General features: G+C 54.4%; 1 long non-coding RNA gene across 1 annotated transcript in view; it reads left to right on the plus strand.

Annotated features, from left to right (window-relative positions):
• Window positions 1-18753, plus strand: part of LOC138921170 (uncharacterized) — a 63530-nt gene that overhangs the window by 15657 nt on the left and 29120 nt on the right. The window contains exon 2 of the long non-coding RNA XR_011433517.1: window positions 472-1002. This is a non-coding gene — a long non-coding RNA (uncharacterized lncRNA). The remainder of the gene's footprint in view (window positions 1-471; window positions 1003-18753) is intronic.

Below are 18753 nucleotides of genomic sequence, written 5' to 3' on the forward strand. Positions count from 1 at the left end.
TCCCTGGAGCCTGCGGACGAGCGGCGGCGAGGCCGCCGCCGGGGCCGCCGCCCTGCCGGGTCGACCAGCGGCCCGGCCCCCGGGTCCCGTGGCGCGCGGGCCGACCAGATGTCCGCGCCGAGCGCCGCGTGACTGCGGGTCGCTCGGGCTTCTCGCAGTCCCGAGGGTTCCGCGGGCACGTAGCTGCGAGACCCGGGCGGCTGCCCTCCGCCCGGCTCACGGGGGCGGTCGTGTCCATCAGCTGGTCGTGCGGAAATCCCGTGGTTGGCCTCCCTCCCTCCCTCCCTCCCTCCCTCCCTCGTCCAGCCGCACGTTTGCGGGGTTCGTGCGACTGGGATGAAATAGACCTTCCTTCCAAAGGACAATCGGAGATCATCCATCATACCTCTCGAGTCCCCAAAAGCCAAGAAACACGCCAACCAAAACGCTTTTATTATGCCAACGGTTCCCGTTTTCATTCCTATCGTTTAGGGAGGTTTGGTGGCAGCAGCGGCCGAAAGCAAAAGGAAACCCGAGGAAAGCGGCTCCACCCACCAGGGCTGTGTCTCATCCGTGCCGACGCAGGAGGGACGGGCTTCGTTCGTTCGTTCGCTGCGGCCCAAATTCCCGGGCCGCCCGAGGACCGCTCGCACCGGCCCGAGGGAGGGAGCCCCGGCAGGCAGGACGCCTCCGGTGAAATGGCCAAGTCGACCGCGCGACCCACAACCCGCCCGACTGGGGGCGAGAAGGCGCATGGAGGAGGACTCCGTCCCCTAGTCGGCAGACGGCCCTGGGACAGGGACGTTCGCCAAAACCTCCCCAAGGCCGCTTTCCGTGACCGAGTCGGCCTCCCCGCCTGTACTCGTCCCGGCCCGAGAAACGAGACGCGGGGTGGATCGGGACCAGGCCACGCACCAGGCCGGCCGGCGCTGCATCCTCCCTCCCCCGACCTGACCTGACCTGACCTGACCTGGACGAACGCCTCCCCATCGCCCGCCCCCGCGAGGCTGATCCGTCCGGCCGGTGAGGAGGCCGCTTGTCGGGCGCCACCGGCTGCCCGGCATCCTCTTATATAGTGTTCGAGGAGGTCGACCAGGTGGCCCGGCCGGGATGGGGGGGGGGGGTGGGGTGCGGGGGATGGTGTCCCGGGCGGCGGGGGGCGGGGGGGTAGGAGTGGAGAGGGAAAGGTGGGCGGGGCGAATGCCGGGGGCGGGGGTCGGCGCGGGGCGGGGCGGGGCGGGAGTTGGGGATGGGGGAGGGGCGGGAGGCCGTCTGGACATGGAGGGTCGGAAGAGCGGTGGTGACAATGATTTTCATTATCATTTAGAAAGAAGAACGTGGACTTCTTTAGAGGAGTCCTTTGAATAGCTTCTCCATTTAGTTAACATGCATCCAAATGGAGGTCGGGAAACTTGGGTCCTGTTAACATATGGATGGAAGTGGAAAGAACTATCGCGATGACCGTCCTTGTGTTTCTTTTATTTTTTCTTTCTTCCTTCTCCCCAAAGCCGCCCCCCCCACCCCCGCCCCGCCCCGCCCCGCCCCGCCCCGTCCCGTCCCGTCCCGTCCATCCATAGTTGTAGGTTCCAGTGGTAGGTCTTTCGGGTTTCTGCTATGTGGGCTTGAAGGGCGATGCTGGGTCTGGGGCTGCGCCCAGGATCCGAACCGGTGAAAACCTGGGCCGTCGAAGCCGGGGGTCGGGGTGGGGGCGCGTACTTGACCGCTCGTCCACGGGCTCGGCCCCCGGCCCTTGTTTTCTAGGGAGAGAGACAGAGAGACCCGATCCATTTTCTCTTGGCCTCTAAAGCGTGTGTGTGGTCGAAAGGCGACGGAGAGAGGGGTTCTGGTCCAGAAAGCCCCGACCGCGCCGCCACGGGGATCGGTCGGTCCCGCCCGAACCGTCCGAGTCGGAAAGGAACGGACAGCTTTCCTCCTTTGGGCCCCTGACTTGGGACCAACAGGGGAAGAGAAACAGGCCTCTCTCCCTCACACCCTGGCCCCTTCCCCCAGGACGCCCTCCTTCTAGTCAGCCCGCCTCTGGCTTTTCCACACGCCGACGACCGCTCGTCGGCATGGACCCACCTTCCTTGGGGGACACCACCACACGACTCTCCCACTCGTCTGCCTGCCTTTCGTTGGCGTCGCTGCCAAAGGCGAGGGGTAGGGGTGGCGGTGGCAGGGACGGCAGGGGCCCAGCGGCTCTCTGGAGGGTGAGGAAGTCTTGCTGGTTCTCCTAGGTCGGTGATCTTTCTCGATCTCCACACACATTCTTCGTTTGGGGAGCCAAGAGACGCCCTCTGAGGAATCCCTATGGCCAGGGTCGATCACTTACTCGCTCACTGCCTCGGCCTCGGCCTCGGCCTCTGTCCATCTTGTCTCTCTCCCTCCCTCCCTCCCTCCCTCCCTCCCTCGTCGGTCTCTGTGTGTGGACGTCTAGGTGGAGGCGAGGCAGGGAGGCCATCCACCCACCCACCCACCTCGTGGTTTACCACACGCTCTACACGGAGGTAGAATTCCCATCCCACCGAATCCATCCTTTCCACGGGGCACAAGCCAGTGGCCTTCGGGAGTCTCTCTCCCCAAGGTGGCACATCCGTCACGGCTATCTATTTCCAGAAGGTTTCCGTTTCCATCCCCTCCCTCCGAAAGAAAAAACGGCCCCACTCCCGGATCTGCCTCACCACGACCACCACCACCACCACCACCGCCGCCGCCACCGCCGCCGCCGCCGCCGCCGCCATCTGCTGTCGCCCTCTAGGGTTGGACCGTTCTAGCTCTCTCCTCTGTGTGGAATCGCAACGTAGGTCGCCTTGGATGTCTGGCACCTCTCACTTAGCAGAAGGTTTTGGAGGCTCAGGCTGGGCCACGCTTTGGCCCGGGTCAGTGTTCCGTTCCTCCGGACGGCTTCCTCGTTTTCCACGAGAAGGAGCCGTGAAGACGGAAAGGAAGGGCGGATGGATGGCTTCTCCCGTGCTACCGAGTCCCTCTCCCCTTTTCCCCAAAGCGTGAGGGGCGGTCGACAGGATCGTCTCTGGTGACAAAAGTCAGAGGCACCCCGGGTCAGACACCGTGCGAGGCGTTGGTGTGTTCTCGAGACGAGAACACGTCCCCGTCAGCGTTTCCTGTCGTTCTCGTTCCGAAAGGATTCACGCGCCACCCCGTCTCCCTCAAGGTCTTAGGGCTGTCGTGCTCCGCAGCCGTCACGTGTCGTGGATCCTGGGCACCACCACGCCACCCCGCCCCCGCCCCCCCGCCATAGCTGTCGATCGCTATGTGGCACGCCTACGTTTGCCCAAAAGGGCAGTCCGATGGACAGCGTGGGTGCTTTTCCCAGCAGGCAGGCAGGCAGGTGAGAGTCACCCCTCTAGAAGGTTTCCAAGCCCCGTTCCATTCTCAGAGGCAGCTCCTTTGGCCATCAAGGAGGCAGGCGATGGGGGTGGGGGTGGGGATGGGGATGGGGCCGGGGCCTCTGTCCCTCTGTCGCGGTAGAAATGATTGGGAAAGGAGGGACGATGGGCGTAGGTCAACCATCCTGGGCGGTGGTGCTTTGGGAGCTTTTTCTAGAAGAAGGGGCGAACGGCCTTCCCTGGGAAGGGAGGAAACCAGAGGAGGTCCCCCTCAGACCGACCTGGCACGAGAAGGACACTCTCTCTCTCTCTCTCTCCCTTTTCTTCCTGACTTGAAATCAGGAGACAAAACTCCCCTGCCAAAGGGGCCCTCCCGAAACGGGGAGTGAGGAAGACCTCCTTCTCTTCACGGCTGAAGTTCTCCCTGCCTTTCCTGGACGGGAAGGATAGCACCTACGCCCGCTGCCGTCGGCGACTTTTAGTCCGCCTGGAGAGGAAGAAATTCTTTCCCGTGGCCGAACCCTGGCGGTTCGTTCGTGCTGCAGAGGACGTGGCCCTCTCTGACACGCCCAGGAACCTCCTCGCTCCGGGTCGCTCCGGGTCGAGGAGAGGGAGTTCTGTTCTGTGGTTTAGAATGGTGCTTAAAAAGGGACATCGCTTACAAAGGGTCCTCGTCCCCCTTCCTAAACGGACGGCTCGGCTCGGAGGCGTGAGATACGTTTCGCATCCTCCTCGTCGTCTTCACTCAAAGTTTTATTGGAGTTTTGAAGATTTTATTTTTTGTCTTTCCTTTTTCTCCCCAAAGCCCCCCCGGTACATAGTTGTGTGTTCTTCGTTGTGGGTCCTTCTAGCGGTGGTATGTGGGACGCCGCCTCAGCGTGGTTTGATGAGCAGTGCCGTGTCCGCGCCCGGGATCCGAACCGACGAAACACTGGGCCGCCTGCAGCGGAGCGCGCGAACTTAACCACTCGGCTACGGGGCCAGCCCCTTACTGGATTTTTTAAACAACTCCGGGGGCCGGCCCGGTGGCGCGGCGGTGAAGTTCGCACGTTCCGCTCCGCCGGCCCCGGGTTCGCCGGTCCGGATCCCGGGCGCAGGACCCGGCACCGCTTGGCGAGACACGCTGTGGCAGGCGTCCCACCTGGAAAGTAGAGGGGGATGGGCACGGATGTCAGCTCAGGGCCAGTCTTCCTCAGCCGACAGAGGAGGATTGGCGGCAGATGTTCGCTCAGGGCTCATCTTCCTCAAAAATAAAATAATAAATCGATTCGATAAAATATCAAATAACACAACCGCGGGATCACGACTTAGAGTCACCATTGGCCCGATGATGCCACTCCCCACCCCCCCCACCCCCCTACCCCCCACCATTTGGAGGTGCCGTCAGTGGGATTCGTTCCTGTTTGTCCATCTTTCTTCCTCTTTTTTTTTTTTTTTTAAAGACCGGCACCCGAGCTCATTGCCAATCTTATCTTTTCTTTTTATTCCTCCTCCTTCTTCTTCTTCTCCCCAGAGCACCCCAGTACCTAGTTGTATATTCTCTTTGAGGGTCCCTCTGGTTCTGCCGTGTGGGACGCCACCTCAGCGTGGCTTGATGAGCGGTACCGTGTCCGAGCCCAGGATCCGAACCTTTGAAGCCCCGGGCTGCTGAAGCGGAGCGTGCAAACTCAACTGCTCGGCCACGGGGTCAGCCCCTTCCTTCCTTCCTTCCTTCCTTCCTTCCTTCCTTCCTTCGGAGGAGGAGGAGGAGGAGGAGGAGGAGGAGGAGGAGGAGGAGGCAGGCGCTGTGTGAAGTCGCCAGTGAGTCTGTGGAAAGAGACGGAGGATTTCCCATGGGAAGCTGGGGCGGGGGACACGGACCAATGTCGTGCGAACTTGAAGGTGAATGATCAAAAAACCCACACACGCCTAGAGCAGCGGGTTGCCAGTTAGGAGTTTGCTTGCCGGGCCCATAACGCAGGGCTCATCGATGAGCCAAACCGTCCGTGATCCTCAAGCAGTCTAGTAGGGTTAGAGAAAGGAGGGGGGCACTCTTTCTGCCCCAGACGAGGCGAGTTTCTCAGACAGCCACCCTGCCCCAACATCTTCCCTCCCTGCCTCCCGGCCCTTGGCGGACTGCGGCCTAAGGGTGGGGGAATTGAAGAAAGCCGTTCAATGGAAAAGAGCCCGAGGCCATGGGAGAGAGCTTCCTGCACTTGAATGAAGCCCTGACACCAGGCCCGTCGGAATGAATGGGCCTGACCTCCCCTCCCCCCTCCCCCCTTCCAGGCTGGCGAGTCCCACCGACTCGACTCGGCAGTGGAAGGCTAGGGGTTTCCTCCGAAATGGTGAACCGGCCCCCTTGTCCACAGGAAAACCACACACGGCTACAGCCTAGGCCGGATCTCGGGCCAAGTCGTCAGGGTGGCAAGATGATGGTGGATGAGAGGAAACTTGTTCTGGGACCGCCCCGCCCCCCCCATCGCCTCTCTGGCTGAGAAGAGGGCTGGGGAGCAGTGAGGGTCAGGGGGAGAGTGGGGGCGGGGCCGGGACAGGGACCACCGGGCAGTAGGACGGGAGTAGCCCTGAGGCCTGCCTGCCTGCCTGCCTGCCTGCTTCCTTCCCTGCCGGCGCAGGGCTGAGAGAGGCACGGGGCACGCTGGCTCCTGCCCCTTCACTCATTCGGGAAGCCTTCTGTTGTTGCTCCTGAGGTGCCGGCTGCGGTGACAGACAGAGCAAAACTCCTCTCTCTGTCTATTTCTTCAAAGGCCCGAGTCTGAGCTACGACAGATTCCCCTGTGGCTCGACCCGCAACCTCCCATCCTGCCAGACCAGACCCCTTGTCCAAAAACCTCCACTGGAGGAGCTCTTTCACCTGACCCGGAAAGGAAACACCAGCCCTGCCTCAGCCTCACACCCACCACCACCACCACCACCACCACCACAACCATCCCCCCCCGCCCCACTCTCCTCCGGACCCAGATACCTAACAGAGAGAACAAAAATCCAAAAATCCTGCTGCTCTCCTTCTACCGCCTCCACTTTAGAAGAGTCGGTCTCCCCCGAACACCTCAGACTCTGTGACTTCCCGCGGCCTCCCTTTCCCCGTCCCCATGCTCTCCCCGGATGGGCCCCATCTTACACTCGAACGACAGCTCCACCGCTCGGGGCAGCTAGACACGATGTCCCAAAGTGGCCCAGACGGTAGCCTGGTCGATTCCAAAGGACCCACACACGCAGTCGGCCATAAACGTGGTGTGGAGATCGTGGACGTTCGCGGGCCTCTGATGAAATCGCTGCTCCGGGGACCCCGGCGTCTAGGACCCGTCTTCTCCATGTTCTTCACACCGTTGCTCCTGGGCCGGTTATTCTCTTCCCTCTCGCTGACCTTAACGTTTTGTCTCTGCCATTGAATTTTTTTTTTAAAGATTTTATTTTTTCCTTTTTCTCCCCAAAGCCCCCCGGTACATAGTTGTGTATTCTTCGTTGTGGGTTCTTCTAGTTGTGGCATGTGGGACGCTGCCTCAGCGTGGTCTGATGAACAGTGCCATGTCCGCGCCCAGGATTCGAACCCACGAAACACTGGGCCGCCTGCAGCGGAGCGCGCGAACTTAACCACTCGGCCACGGGGCCAGCCCCCTCTGCCATTGAATTTTGACTGTGCGAATGTGACTTGCCGCTGTAGGGCTGCGTGGATCTCTCAGGCATCCTGCTGTGCCATGCGGGGGGGAATCCTTGGTGGGTGGGTCGATAGATGTCCCTTTGGTTGTCCCCTGGAGGGGAGAGACAGAGGGGACGACTCAATCCACCACGAACGCTGATGTCGCTCCGATAAACCTGTAGCGGTGATTCTAGTTTATGGCCCGTGTCCTGAAAAGAACTTCCCGAAGGGCCAGCCCGGCGGCACAGCAGTTAAGTTCGCACGTTCCGTTTTGTCGGCCAGGGGTTCGCCGGTTCGGATCCGGGGTGCGGACGTGGCGCCGCTTGGTGAGCCATGCTGTGGTCGGCGTCCCGCCTATCAACGGGAGGAGGATGGGCACGGATGTTAGCTCGGGACCACTCTCCCGGGGCAAAAAGAGGAGAATTGGCAGCAGGTGTCAGCTCGGGGCTCGTCTTCCTCGAAAAATAAATTAATTAAATAAATAGAAACAACTTCCCAAACCTCTCTGATAACTTGAAGCTTTGAAGTTTTGCGAGGTGAAATCAGGTGATAAAAAAGTCCACGGACGGGGGCAGCCCCGTGGCCGAGTGGTTAAGTTCACACGCTCCCCTTCGGCGGCCCAGGGTTTTGCCCGTTCAGATCCCGGGCACGGACACGGCACCGCTCGTCGGGCCGTGTGGAGGCGGCGTCCCGCATGCCACCACTAGAACGGCCCTCAACTAAGATAGACAACTATGTCATGGGGGGGATTTGGGGAGAAAAATCGGGAGGGGGGGAAAAAAACAAAAACGGAAGATTGGCAAGAGTCGTTAGCTCGGGTGCCAAACTTAAGACAAAAACAATTTCCCTGACGATGTAGATCATTTCCGAGTAAGATAGAACCTGAGACGTGAGTGGCTAAATAGAAGTTTATCTACTTTGGGTTTGTGAGGATACGGAAACGAAAAGACGTTTGGGTCTATCGAGGAACACGTCTCGTGCTTTATTAAAAGCTTTGACAGGGGACGGCGGCCCGGCGGCATAGTGGTTAAGCTCCTGCACTCAGCTTCGGCAGCCTGGGGTCCTCGGGTTCAGATCCCGGGCGTGGACCTCCACCGCTCCTCACACCGGGCTGTGGTGGCATCCCGTCCGCAAGATCAAGGAAGTGGGGCGCAGGTGTTACCTCGGGCCCGCTCTCCCTCAAGCAGAAAGAAGAGGAAGATTGGCAACAGGCGTCAGCTCTGTGAGGGCCGATCTTCCTCACCCAAACACTAAAGTGAGATGAAATCAAATAAAGCGAAGGAAGAGATAAACCTATGAAATCCCATGTTTCTAAAAGTGGCCAAGTGTTTAGAAATTGGCCAAGCGACAGACTGCTCATGGGAAGGACAGTTCCTAATTGCTGACTTCTTAGTTTTCACCAAAATTAAGGTTCGTGAGGGTTAAAAATTCTACTTAACGAATGCGATGAAAGCCACTAGGCCGGCCCAGTGGCGCGCTGGTTAAGTGTGCCTGTTCCACTTCGCCGGCCCGGGGTTCGCCGGTTCGGATCCCGGGGGTGGACGTGGCACCGCTGGGCGAGCCACGTGGTGGTAGGCGTCCCACATATGAAGTAGAGGAAGATGGGCACGGAGGTTAGCTCAGGGCCAGCCTTCCTCGGCAAAAAGAGGAGGATTGGCAGCAGTTAGCTCAGGGCTCATCGTCCTCAAAACAAAACAACACAAAACAAAACAAAAAGCCACTAAAAGTGAATATGGGAAACATCTTTGTGTTCAAGGAAAGTGAGATGGCTGCCTTCAGGCAAGAGGGCCTAAAAAGTAAAGATCGTTTTGTCTGTGAAAAGGTGATCACGGGGAAAAACATCTGAGAAAAAGGTGTGTTCGTGGTCAAGTGGCCTAAAATTGGAACGAGTGGACAGATAGAAATGGCGAGCGATAGGATCTATTGGAGTCTATGAGGAAGCCATTGGGTGTCGGCCTAATTCGGCCTGACAGTGTTTTTCCAAAAGGGCCTGACGTGGCCGTCGAGCACGCATCGCATCGTAGATCTGCTTTAAACATTTCCTACGGCAAGAACCAATGCCCTTAAGGGAAAGGAGCAGCTTCCCCGTGCTCGGGCCTTTCCTTAAGGAGAGGCATCTTTCCTTAGGCTAGGAACGGATGGTTGCGCTCACCTTTGACCATCCGGCTCACCTGTGACCACCCAGGCCCAGACAACAGACCTGCCACCCAGCAGTGTCTGTCGATCGCTGTGCTGACAGAGCAGTGTCGCGACTATCGTCCAAGGGACCTTTCGATCCTATGTGAAACGTCCTCTCTGGGGGCCTAGAAGCACTCTGTACACCCCACTTCCCGGGCGCCCTTTCTTCCTTCAGGAAGAAAGGCCCCGGGCCACAGTCCTTACATCTTAGGTCAGAATAAACTCACCCCGATTTTCACAGATAGATTGGTTCCGGATTATTTCCATCGACAGAATGGAATCAAGTCAATGAGTTTCAAGATCGGAGGGAAGCTGATGCAAAATCAGAATTGGTTTTTCTCGCTCTCGAAAGGATACTTTTCTCTAACTTCTAGTCTCCTCCTGATAAAGACATTGGAAAAGGTTTCTCTTGACCTCTGAGGGAATCGACACCAAAGACAGAGATCCTCCATTTTGTCAGAATGATTTCCTAGGCCTCTAACGGAGGAGGCCTCCCTCGGACGGGAGCTCAGCTTTTGTTTTGCAACAGTTTTCCTCTCTCTGCTTGCCTTTAACATCTCCTTTCCCGTTCTTCTTTTTTGGAAGGGAAATACGTGCACCGCTGGGGGGGGGGGGGGGAAAGAATTTTCTAAATGACCAAAGAAGATCTACGACTGTTGTTATTTTGGTTTCACGGAGCAGTTCCACGTCCACATTTACCCCATTTTAAACACCCACACACACTCACAGCACGGCGCTGTGAGGATGTCCCGGGGAACTCGATTTGTGGAGGGAATGGCTGTGAGGTCTCTGCCCCCAACCCGCACCATTTGGGTGCTTCTGCTTGTTGATGAGGACGGGAAGCCCTGCTGAAATCCATATTCTTATCACCACACGTGAATCTGCACCCATGCTCCCCCCGTGTGTCGTCTTTGGGCTTTGCTGTGGCCCCGTGCGGAGGGAGACCCGTTTTGTCTTGTAAACTTTTCAGCGGCCAAGCGGCTCGGTCCTTTCCTCTACGACTTGTGGGCTCTGTCTGTCCGTCTGCCTTAGAAAGACCCTCTGGGCCGGAAGTGACAGGCTGCACACAATTCCTGACAGACTGCGGACAATTCCTCCGTCGTCACGGTCCTTCTCTGATGACGTGCATGGTTTCGGTTTGACAGCGACCCCCACCCCCCACCCCGCCCTGATTTTCTAAGTCCTCCCGGGACCCGGGAAGTGCTCGGGCCGCTCCGGGAATCGGGGGCCGGCAGCCCCGGCCTGCCCCGTGGCATCTCCGGGGACTTTTCCACCCTCTGTCCGCGTCAGCCAGCCGGCAGCCCCGGCCCGGCCCAGGAGTCACGTGGGGAGTCTGTCCCCTTCCTGGCAAGCCCACCCACCCCACCCCCCTCCCCGCCGATTTTCCAAGACCTCCTTCTGCGCCCAGGGTTGCCCTGTGCTGCCTGGGAGCTCCGAGGTGGACACCCTGGGGCCTGGCGTGGTGACCTCCCGGCCGCCCCAAGCGGGCCCAGAGAGAAAGAGAGAGAGAGACAGAGTCAGAGACAGAGAGACAGAGAGACAGAGACAGAGGTAGACAGAGAGAGACCTGACCCGGCGGTGGGCTCAGGCTGTGCACTCTCGCTGGCCGGTGACCCGGTTCCCTCCCGCTGACCCCTCCGCGCCGGTTGTTGGGCGCCATCTGGCGGCCGCTTTTACAGAGTGGCCCTCCTCCGGAGCCCCGGCGACATGAGCAAGGGATGGGACTTGCAGGACGTCTGTGTGGTTTCCAGTGTGGGTCTGTGTGGAACAGAGCTGCTAAGAACATTCATGCCCCGGATTCTGTGTGAATGAACAGGAACGTGGCCGCAGCCCCCACCCCGCCCCCCGCCCCAGCCCCCGGGAGTGGCGGGAGTGGGGCCCTCCAGACCACCCTCGGGTTGGATGCCTCCCTCCCTGGAAGGACTCACGGGACTCCACAAAAGCTGACTTCCTGGAGGTCCAGCGGAGACCCCCAAGGCCCAAGGCCCCCCACCACCACCACCACAGATCACTGTGGAAGCCTTAACGACCCAAGGCTCCAGCTACATACAGACGCTCTTAGGAGGCAAGATACACCAAGGGCTTATGTAGGTTGCCACTTTCGGTGGTTGTTTCCGCGGCGTGTGAGTTTTGGAACCCGCCACGCCATTTTTCACAGAGGCCATACCGTTTCCCTTCACCACCAGTGAGGCGTGAGTGACTGACTTGGCTTCTCCGCGACCTCACTAGCAGTTTGATCCTGTTCCTGTATTTGGAAGAAGCCAGTCTCACCCATGTGTCCCCACAATGTCTCCCTCTAATTTTCTCACTTGCTTTTCCAGGGAACAGCTCACATCTTTTCATGCGCTCATTGGTCATCCATGCGTACCTCCTCCTCCCCAGGTGAAAGTGCCTGCTCTGTCTATTGGCCTTCCATTGTATTTGTATTTTTCAGTGTTGATTTCCCCCGGGTCTCCACTCCATTGTGGGGTTTTTTTTTGTTGTTGTTGTTTTTTTTTTCTGCTTAAAGATTGCCACCTGAGCTAAGCCTCTGTTTCCCATCTTTGTCAGTTTCAGAGGGTAGATTTCTCAGTCTTGCTCTTTCCCAAGTTCTGCACGCCCTTGTGTGTGTGTGTGTGTTTTTTTTTTTTTGCTCAAATATTGAACCTAAGCTAGCATCTGTTGCCCATCTTCGTCAGTTTGAGAGGGTAGGTTTCTCAGTGTTGCTTTTTCCCCAGGTCTCCAAGTCCCTCAGTGTGTGTGTGTGTGAGTGTGTGTGTTTTCTTTGCAAGATTGGCACTTGAGCTAACGTGTGTTGCCAATCTTTGTCAGTTTCAGAGGCTAGATTTTTCAGTATCGCACTTTCCCAAGGTCTCCACTCCCTTGCTCTTTTCTTTTCTTTTTTTTTTTTTTGGCTTAAAGATTGTCACCTGAGCTAGGCTCTGTTGCCCTGCTTCCTCCGTTTCAGCGGGTACCTTTTTTCAGGGTTGCTTTTTCACCGGGTCTCCTCGCCATTGTATTTTTATATTTTTTATTTTTTTTGCTTAACGATTGCCACCTGAGCTAGCCTCTGTTGCCCATCTTCTTCAGTTTCAGATGGTAGATTTCTCCGTGTTGCTTTTTCCCCAGGTCTCCACGCCCTTGTGTGTTTCTTTTGCTTAACGATTGCCACCTGAGCTAGCCTCTGTGGCCCATCTTTGTCAGTTTCAGAGGGTAGATTTCTCAGTCTTGCTCTTTCCCAAGTTCTGCACGCCCTTGTGTGTGGGTTTTTTTTTTTTTTTTTTTTTTTTTGCTCAAATATTGAACCTAAGCTAGCATCTGTTGCCCTTCTTCGTCAGTTTCAGAGGGTGGATTTCTCCGTGTTGCTTTTTCCCCAGGTCTCCACGCCCTTGTGTGTTTCTTTTGCTTAACGATTGCCACCTGAGCTAGCCTCTGTGGCCCATTTTCGTCAGTTTCAGAGGGTGGATTTCTCCGTGTTGCTTTTTCCCCAGGTCTCCACGCCCTTGTGTGTTTCTTTTGCTTAACGATTGCCACCTGAGCTAGCCTCTGTGGCCCATTTTCGTCAGCTTCAGAGGGTGGATTTCTCAGTGTTGCTTTTTCCCCAGGTCTCCAAGTCCCTCAGTGTGTGTGTGTGTGAGTGTGTGTGTTTTCTTTGCAAGATTGGCACTTGAGCTAACGTGTGTTGCCAGTCTTTGTCAGTCAGAGGCTAGATTTTTCAGTATCGCTCTTTCCCAAGGTCTCCACTCCCTTGCTCTTTTCTTTCTTCCTACCTTTCTTTCTTTCTTTCTTTCTTTTTGGCTTAAATATTGTCACCTGAGCTAGGCTCTGTTGCCCTGCTTCCTCCGTTTCAGCGGGTACCTTTTTTCAGGGTTGCTTTTTCACCGGGTCTCCTCGCCATTGTAGTTTTTTATTTTATTTTATATTTTTGCTTAATGATTGCCACCTGAGGTAGCCTCTGTGGCCCATCTTCGTCAGTTTCAGAGGGTGGATTTCTCCGTGCTGCTTTTTCCCCAGGTCTCCACGCCCTTGTCTGTTTCTTTTGCTTAACGATTGCCACCTGAGCTAGTCTCTGTTGCCCATCTTTGTCAGTTTCAGAGGGTAGATTTCTCAGTCTTGCTCTTTCCCAAGTTCTGCACGCCCTTGTGTGTGTGTGTGTGTGTTTTTTTTTTTTTTTTGCTCAAATATTGAACCAAAGCTAGCATCTGTTGCCCATCTTCGGCAGTTTCAGAGGGTAGAATTCTCAGTGTTGCTTTTTCCCCAGGTCTCCACGCCCTTGTGTTTTCCTTTTGCTTAAAGATTGCCACCTGAGCTAGCCTCTGTTGCCCATCGTCGTCAGTTTCAGAGGGTACATTTCTCAGTGCTGCTTTTTCCCCAGGTCTCCACGCCCTTGTGTGTTTCTTTTGCTTAACGATTGCCACCTGAGCTAGCCTTTGTTGCGCTTCTTTCTCAGTTTCTGAGGGTGGATTTCTCAGTGTTGCTTTTTCCCCAGGTCTCCACGCACTTCCTTTTATTTTTCCTTAAAAATTGCCACCTGAGCTAGCCCGTGTTGCCCATGGTCGTCAGTTTGAGAGGGTGGATTTCTCAGTGTTGCTTTTTCCCCAGGTCTCCACGCCCTTGTGTGTTTCTTTTGCTTAACGATTGCCACCTGAGCTAGCCTCTGTGGCCCATCTTCGTCAGTTTCAGAGGGTAGATTTCTCAGTGCTGCTTTTTGCCCAGGTCTCCACGCCCCTGTGTGTTTCTTTTGCTTAACGATTGCCACCTGAGCTAGCCTCTGTTGCCCATGTTCGTCAGTTTCAGAGGGTGGATTTCTCCGTGCTGCTTTTTACCCGGGTCTCCACGCCCTGGTGTCTTTCTTTTCTGCTTAAAGGTTGCAACCTGAGCTAGGGTCTGTTGCCCATGTTCCTCAGTTTCAGAGGGTGGATTTCTCCGTGCTGCTTTTTACCCGGGTCTCCACGCCCTTGTGTGTTTCTTTTGCTTAACGATTGCCACCTGAGCTAGCCTCTGTGGCCCATTTTCGTCAGCTTCAGAGGGTGGATTTCTCAGTGTTGCTTTTTCCCCAGATCTCCACGTCCCTCAGTGTGTGTGTGTGTGTGAGTGTGTGTGTTTTCTTTGCAAGATTGGCACTTGAGCTAACGTGTGTTGCCAGTCTTTGTCAGTCAGAGGCTAGATTTTTCAGTATTGCTCTTTCCCAAGGTCTCCACTCCCTTGCTCTTTTCTTTCTTTCTTTCTTTCTTTCTTTCTTTCTTTCTTTCTTTCTTTCTTTCTTTCTTTTTGGCTTAAATATTGTCACCTGAGCTAGGCTCTGTTGCCCTGCTTCCTCCGTTTCAGCGGGTACCTTTTTTCAGGGTTGCTTTTTCACCGGGTCTCCTCGCCATTGTAGTTTTTTATTTTATTTTATTATTTTGCTTAATGATTGCCACCTGAGGTAGCCTCTGTTGCCCATTTTCGTCAGCTTCAGAGGGTAGATTTCTCAGTGTTGCTTTTTCCCCAGGTCTCCACGCCCTTGTGTGTTTCTTTTGCTTAAAGATTGCCACCTGAGCTAGCCTCTGTTGCGCTTCTTTCTCAGTTTCAGAGGGTAGATTTCTCAGTGTTGCTTTTTCGCCAGCTCTCCACGCCCTGGTGTCTTTCTTTTCTGCTTAAAGGTTCCAACCTGAGCTAGCGTCTGTTGCCCATGTTCCTCAGTTTCAGAGGGTGGATTTCTCCGTGCTGCTTTTTACCCGGGTCTCCACGCCCTTGTGTGTTTCTTTTGCTTAACGATTGCCACCTGAGCTAGCCTCTGTTGCGCTTCTTTCTCAGTTTCTGAGGGTGGATTTCTCAGTGTTGCTTTTTCCCCAGGTCTCCACGCCCTTGTGTGTTTCTTTTGCTTAACGATTGCCGCCTGAGCTAGCCTCTGTGGCCCATTTTCGTCAGCTTCAGAGGGTGGATTTCTCAGTGTTGCTTTTTCCCCAGGTCTCCACGTCCCTCAGTGTGTGTGTGTGTGTGAGTGTGTGTGTTTTCTTTGCAAGATTGGCACTTGAGCTAACGTGTGTTGCCCATCTTTGTCAGTTTCAGAGGCTAGATTTTTCAGTATCGCTCTTTCCCAAGGTCTCCACTCCCTTGCTCTTTTCTTCGTTTCTTTCTTTCTTTCTTTTTGGCTTAAATATTGTCACCTGAGCTAGGCTCTGTTGCCCTGCTTCCTCCGTTTCAGCGGGTACCTTTTTTCAGGGTTGCTTTTTCACCGGGTCTCCTCGCCATTGTAGTTTTTTATTTTATTTATTTATTTTTTTGCTTAACGATTGCCACCTGAGCTAGCCTGTGTTGCCCATCTTCTTCAGTTTCAGATGGTAGATTTCTCAGTGTTGCTTTTTCCCCAGGTCTCCACGCCCTTGTGTGTTTCTTTTGCTTAACGATTGCCACCTGAGCTAGCCTCTGTGGCCCATCTTTGTCAGTTTCAGAGGGTAGATTTCTCAGTCTTGCTCTTTCCCAAGTTCTGCACGCCCTTGTGTGTGGGTTTTTTTTTTTTTTTTTTTTTTGCTCAAATATTGAACCTAAGCTAGCATCTGTTGCCCTTCTTCGTCAGTTTCAGAGGGTGGATTTCTCCGTGTTGCTTTTTCCCCAGGTCTCCACGCCCTTGTGTGTTTCTTTTGCTTAACGATTGCCACCTGAGCTAGCCTCTGTGGCCCATTTTCGTCAGTTTCAGAGGGTGGATTTCTCAGTGTTGCTTTTTCCCCAGGTCTCCACGCCCTTGTGTGTTTCTTTTGCTTAACGATTGCCACCTGAGCTAGCCTCTGTGGCCCATTTTCGTCAGCTTCAGAGGGTGGATTTCTCAGTGTTGCTTTTTCCCCAGGTCTCCAAGTCCCTCAGTGTGTGTGTGTGTGAGTGTGTGTGTTTTCTTTGCAAGATTGGCACTTGAGCTAACGTGTGTTGCCAGTCTTTGTCAGTCAGAGGCTAGATTTTTCAGTATCGCTCTTTCCCAAGGTCTCCACTCCCTTGCTCTTTTCTTTCTTCCTACCTTTCTTTCTTTCTTTCTTTCTTTTTGGCTTAAATATTGTCACCTGAGCTAGGCTCTGTTGCCCTGCTTCCTCCGTTTCAGCGGGTACCTTTTTTCAGGGTTGCTTTTTCACCGGGTCTCCTCGCCATTGTAGTTTTTTATTTTATTTTATATTTTTGCTTAATGATTGCCACCTGAGGTAGCCTCTGTGGCCCATCTTCGTCAGTTTCAGAGGGTGGATTTCTCCGTGCTGCTTTTTCCCCAGGTCTCCACGCCCTTGTCTGTTTCTTTTGCTTAACGATTGCCACCTGAGCTAGTCTCTGTTGCCCATCTTTGTCAGTTTCAGAGGGTAGATTTCTCAGTCTTGCTCTTTCCCAAGTTCTGCACGCCCTTGTGTGTGTGTGTGTGTTTTTTTTTTTTTTTTGCTCAAATATTGAACCAAAGCTAGCATCTGTTGCCCATCTTCGGCAGTTTCAGAGGGTAGAATTCTCAGTGTTGCTTTTTCCCCAGGTCTCCACGCCCTTGTGTTTTCCTTTTGCTTAAAGATTGCCACCTGAGCTAGCCTCTGTTGCCCATCGTCGTCAGTTTCAGAGGGTACATTTCTCAGTGCTGCTTTTTCCCCAGGTCTCCACGCCCTTGTGTGTTTCTTTTGCTTAACGATTGCCACCTGAGCTAGCCTTTGTTGCGCTTCTTTCTCAGTTTCTGAGGGTGGATTTCTCCGTGTTGCTTTTTCCCCAGGTCTCCACGCACTTCCTTTTATTTTTCCTTAAAAATTGCCACCTGAGCTAGCCCGTGTTGCCCATGGTCGTCAGTTTGAGAGGGTGGATTTCTCAGTGTTGCTTTTTCCCCAGGTCTCCACGCCCTTGTGTGTTTCTTTTGCTTAACGATTGCCACCTGAGCTAGCCTCTGTGGCCCATCTTCGTCAGTTTCAGAGGGTAGATTTCTCAGTGCTGCTTTTTGCCCAGGTCTCCACGCCCCTGTGTGTTTCTTTTGCTTAACGATTGCCACCTGAGCTAGCCTCTGTTGCCCATGTTCGTCAGTTTCAGAGGGTGGATTTCTCCGTGCTGCTTTTTACCCGGGTCTCCACGCCCTGGTGTCTTTCTTTTCTGCTTAAAGGTTGCAACCTGAGCTAGGGTCTGTTGCCCATGTTCCTCAGTTTCAGAGGGTGGATTTCTCCGTGCTGCTTTTTACCCGGGTCTCCACGCCCTTGTGTGTTTCTTTTGCTTAACGATTGCCACCTGAGCTAGCCTCTGTGGCCCATTTTCGTCAGCTTCAGAGGGTGGATTTCTCAGTGTTGCTTTTTCCCCAGATCTCCACGTCCCTCAGTGTGTGTGTGTGTGTGAGTGTGTGTGTTTTCTTTGCAAGATTGGCACTTGAGCTAACGTGTGTTGCCAGTCTTTGTCAGTCAGAGGCTAGATTTTTCAGTATTGCTCTTTCCCAAGGTCTCCACTCCCTTGCTCTTTTCTTTCTTTCTTTCTTTCTTTCTTTCTTTCTTTCTTTCTTTCTTTCTTTCTTTCTTTTTGGCTTAAATATTGTCACCTGAGCTAGGCTCTGTTGCCCTGCTTCCTCCGTTTCAGCGGGTACCTTTTTTCAGGGTTGCTTTTTCACCGGGTCTCCTCGCCATTGTAGTTTTTTATTTTATTTTATTATTTTGCTTAATGATTGCCACCTGAGGTAGCCTCTGTTGCCCATTTTCGTCAGCTTCAGAGGGTAGATTTCTCAGTGTTGCTTTTTCCCCAGGTCTCCACGCCCTTGTGTGTTTCTTTTGCTTAAAGATTGCCACCTGAGCTAGCCTCTGTTGCGCTTCTTTCTCAGTTTCAGAGGGTAGATTTCTCAGTGTTGCTTTTTCGCCAGCTCTCCACGCCCTGGTGTCTTTCTTTTCTGCTTAAAGGTTCCAACCTGAGCTAGCGTCTGTTGCCCATGTTCCTCAGTTTCAGAGGGTGGATTTCTCCGTGCTGCTTTTTACCCGGGTCTCCACGCCCTTGTGTGTTTCTTTTGCTTAACGATTGCCACCTGAGCTAGCCTCTGTTGCGCTTCTTTCTCAGTTTCTGAGGGTGGATTTCTCAGTGTTGCTTTTTCCCCAGGTCTCCACGCCCTTGTGTGTTTCTTTTGCTTAACGATTGCCGCCTGAGCTAGCCTCTGTGGCCCATTTTCGTCAGCTTCAGAGGGTGGATTTCTCAGTGTTGCTTTTTCCCCAGGTCTCCACGTCCCTCAGTGTGTGTGTGTGTGTGAGTGTGTGTGTTTTCTTTGCAAGATTGGCACTTGAGCTAACGTGTGTTGCCCATCTTTGTCAGTTTCAGAGGCTAGATTTTTCAGTATCGCTCTTTCCCAAGGTCTCCACTCCCTTGCTCTTTTCTTCGTTTCTTTCTTTCTTTCTTTTTGGCTTAAATATTGTCACCTGAGCTAGGCTCTGTTGCCCTGCTTCCTCCGTTTCAGCGGGTACCTTTTTTCAGGGTTGCTTTTTCACCGGGTCTCCTCGCCATTGTAGTTTTTTATTTTATTTTATATTTTTGCTTAATGATTGCCACCTGAGGTAGCCTCTGTGGCCCATCTTCGTCAGTTTCAGAGGGTGGATTTCTCCGTGCTGCTTTTTCCCCAGGTCTCCACGCCCTTGTCTGTTTCTTTTGCTTAACGATTGCCACCTGAGCTAGTCTCTGTTG

Source organism: Equus caballus, chromosome 28 (genome assembly GCF_041296265.1).
Source record: "Equus caballus isolate H_3958 breed thoroughbred chromosome 28, TB-T2T, whole genome shotgun sequence".
Classification (NCBI taxonomy): domain Eukaryota; kingdom Metazoa; phylum Chordata; class Mammalia; order Perissodactyla; family Equidae; genus Equus; species Equus caballus.